General features: G+C 37.1%; 1 non-coding gene across 1 annotated transcript; it reads right to left on the bottom strand.

The window, feature by feature from the left end:
* Nucleotides 1–1,743: 1,743 nt before the first annotated feature.
* Nucleotides 1,744–1,840, bottom strand: LOC143639602 (small nucleolar RNA U13). Its single transcript, XR_013154746.1, has one exon. It is a non-coding gene; the product is annotated as a small nucleolar RNA U13 (small nucleolar RNA).
* Between the last annotated feature and the right edge of the window lie 2,274 nt (nucleotides 1,841–4,114).

Here is a 4,114-nt window from a genome sequence, read left to right as displayed (position 1 = left end):
AGAGGAATTCAAAGTAGATTAACTGTCATGCCTTTTCCCCCCAGCTATTACAACAGTGATGAAAATTCTCTCTTTGTTCTAGGCTTTCTGGGAATTTAAAAGTAACCTGACTGGTGAAGCAGTATCACCCATCTTACCTATCCAAACATAAAGGTTCAGATGCTCTGGTTTAGAAAGCACAGAACAGTTTTACAACTCATACCAAAGCAACTAGAAAGTAATCTTGATGTAACTAATTAAAAGCAGTGCATAAGAGAAAAGACAGAGACATGGATTTATAGAAGACATATTATCTCCTATTAGTGATCAATCATATTTATTTGCAGGGCTGGGGATTGAGTAATCTATATTAATAAATGAGTTCTCTGACATTTATTTAAACTGTGAAAATAAGATGTTTAAATAAATAAATAAGATGTTTTGTTTCTAACAATAGAAGTTAGATTAGGTTGATTATGGACTATCTCTGACATTAAAACAACTACATACCAAGTTTCTCTTTGGAGACAAGATGACCCATCTCTGCTTCTTATCTTGAGTCTCCTTATTCACCATAAAAAAACCTCAAGCCCATCTGGTCTACGCCCACCTAAATTCACATTTCCATAGAGGTCACCTGGAAATCCACTTAGATCTTCACCTGCACTGTTCTCCACTCTCCCAATATCTTCCTCTGAGCCCTTTGGGGCTGTGCTTTCAATATAATATCTTCCCCTGCTTTCTCAGTGTCTTCATAGGAATGTCTCTCCTTTTAGCATTTTTACTGAAAATCACCAGTTTCCAAGAGACCTTCCCTCCCCCAAGGACTCAGCAAGAGAAAAATTCCAAGTGCAGATTCCCACCCTCTATATCTTAACACCCCCATAAGGGAGAGGTGGGAGGACTACTTAACTAAAATGCAGATTCTATCCATGTTGCAGGATTCTAATTCAGATATTTTAGGGTGGAAATGAGGATTATTTATCTACTTGTTTTCTGGAGATTGAATCCATGGGAACTTTACCACTGAACTACATCCCCAGACCTTTTTATTTTTCATTTTGAGAGAGGGTCTCTCTAAGTTGCTTAAGGACTCATTGAGGTGCTGAGGCTGACCTCGAACTTGTGATCCTCCTGCCTCAGCCTCCTGAAGTCACTGGGATTTCAGTCATGTTCCTCTATGCCCAGCTGGAATTTTGATTTTAAATAAACCCTGCAAAAGATTCAGACACAGGTTATCTACCAAGAAGTGTTTGGAAGACAGACTTTAGTTAAAATAATAATAGCTGCCATTTACTGTATTCCTACTATGTACCAGAAAAATGCACATTAACTCTATCAAAGACCTTGAAAGATGCTTAGAGCATTTTATAGTTGAGGAAAATGAAGCCCCAAGCAGTGAGAAACAACGGCAAAACCAAAATTTATTGACAATTGCATAACTAGTAAATAAGAGATATAGATTTGGACTCTTATGTGCGTGCTTTTTTTTTTTTTTTTTTTTTTGTAATAAAGGTTGAACATAGTGGAACTTTATCACTCAAGCCCTTTCTGTTTTTTCAAACTTTCAGACAGGGTCTTGCTAATTTGCTGAGGCTGGTCTCAAACTTTTGATCCTCCTGCCTCAGCCTCTGGAGTCCCTGAGATTACAGACATGTGTAGCCACTCCCAGATAGGTGCATGCTACTTCTAACAAACCAGATCTCTTAACTCCAAAATAGGTCTCAAGTGAATCACAGATTTAGAAAATATTTTTCTTTTTCACATCAGAGTGATAATGTGCCAATGTAACAGCAAGGTTTGAAGGAGGAACATCTCGTACAATAATGTGAACAATAAAGCTAATGAACCACAAAAGGATTGTGAAATTTTTTTCCTTTTTTAGTTTCTTTCTTTCATTTGTTTTGTTCTGGGGATCATACCCACCACCCTGCATGTGCCAAACACATGTTCTACCACTGAGCAATACCCCCAGCCAAAATTTTTTTCTCAAAGACATTTTAAAACATGAAATTCCCGACTGTGCAATTTAATTCCTCATAAATTCTGTGTATTTTGTAATTTCTAAATATCTTGAGTGGTCATGATCTTTTCAAATATAAGTTCTCTCTCCTCCCTTTCCACCCCACCCCTACTACCTCTTCCTCTCTATGTTTATTGCAGAAATCAGCCAGAGTCTGGTTATTTATTTGATTATGTTGGTTGCTTTTTTCTTGGTGGAACAAAAGCACTTGGAAATACCTAGAAAAAGAATGCAGTCAGTAAAGCACGGGCAGTGTTCAACTTCTTACAAGCCCTCAAGATAATCCAGCTGTGAGAAAATGGCTATCAGTCTTCCATAACTCTGTGATTCACAGAGGAAGTTTAATGCTGTTTAAAAATGCCCTGGTAATAAAAATAATATTTGTTATATGTTTCAAATGTGTCAGGCTGTGTATTAAGTATCTTATTTAAGGTTCACAATTAAATCTGTGACATAGGTATATTATAACCCATTTTACAGCTGGGAAAATTAAAGTTTTTAAGTATATCAGGCTAGGGGTGTAACTTACTGATAAGGGTGGATACTTCATATGCACAAAGCCCTGAGCTCCATCCATAGCACACACAAAAGGTTACTTTATCTGCACAATACAGCTAGTAAGTGGAAGAAACAGAATTATAAAATGACTCTTTCTGGCTTTAGTGTTCAGACTATGTGCTAACACATTCTGTCAAATCTCTATAAACCAATCTTTCAGGAAAGCAACACACATTAGGCAGAAAAAGACTTGGACATGCCCACATGATTCAGAATTGAGAACAGAATATTTTAATTTTGAATGCTTTTGTTTTTTTCTATGAAGCACTGGGCCAACAGATGCATCCTTTCTTCAAATATTAAATGCCCAACCCTTTATTGCTTTTGAACATTGAATGGTGGCCAACCTGCACTAGTTTGAGCACTAAGTGGAGAAAAATAAATAACCTCGTGCTCCTTTTTACTCAGAGCATCATCTTCTCTATCCTGGTTTCTCAATTACTCCCACACTTGGAAAGCACACTTGTGCTTTCAAGGAAAGGGTTATTGCTTAGATGGGCTTTATTTTGAAGCCCTACAAACCCTCCTTGATAGAAATGAACTTGTTCTTTAAAGAGTAAAGAATAGGAGTTTCTCTGATTCTGGATGCCAGAGGCTTGGTAACCTTGGGTATAGCTCAGTCTTGGGTGACTCTTCCATATTTTTTCTATTTCTTTCTTTCTTCTCCCCTCTGTCCCATCTTTTAATTTTTTTTTGTAGTACTGGGGATTAAACCCAGGGTCTCATGCATGCTAGGCAAGTACTCTGCCACTGAATTACACCTCTAGCTCTTTTTTTTAAAAAATTATTTATTTATTTATTTATTGTGGTGCTGAGGATCAAACCCAGTGTCTCACATGTGCTAGGTGAGTGCTTTACCACTGAGCCACAACCCCAGCCACCCTAGCCCTTTTTATTTTTTATTTTGAGACAGGGTCTATAATAAAAATAGAAAAAATTGCTGAAGTTCTCCTTAAACTTGGCAATCCTCCTGCCTTACCCTTCCAAGTTGCTGGGATTATAGGTGTGTACCACTAGCCCAGCTATTGTTCCATTTTTTTGAAGGAAATCTTCTAGAAAAAGACACACAGTAATACAAAGAAATATAACTGGATTTCCTGCTCCCTTTTTTGGTCCAGAACTTGATTCAGCAAGAAGCACAGAGTCATAAATAGAACATCACACTTAGGCATCAAGATAGATGGACATCATTTTCCATTAGTATTGTCAAAGGACAAAATTACAATATATTTAATTTTAAAAGATATTGGCTTTATTTGCAATTCTAGAATCAGGCAACACCTCATTCCATAAAATAGAATGTGTTCCAATGAACTGAGCATAAATAGGTGGTTTTATGAGCAGAGAAAGAACCAAAGAAAGCAGAAACAAAGAACCAAGGTAGACTGGTTGTTTCAAAGTCACTTTCCTTATGAAGTGAGGACAGGGAGGCAGAACAACATAAAAGTAACTGATAGGTTAACATCAGTTTAATTTTCTTTCTTTCTTTTTCTCCTTTCTTTTTTGCTGTGCCTCCTGCATGCTAAACACATGTTCTACCCCTGAGCTATACCC

This window comes from Callospermophilus lateralis, chromosome X, assembly GCF_048772815.1.
Source record: "Callospermophilus lateralis isolate mCalLat2 chromosome X, mCalLat2.hap1, whole genome shotgun sequence".
Classification (NCBI taxonomy): Eukaryota; Metazoa; Chordata; class Mammalia; order Rodentia; family Sciuridae; genus Callospermophilus; species Callospermophilus lateralis.
This window is presented reverse-complemented; position numbering and strand designations above follow the sequence as displayed.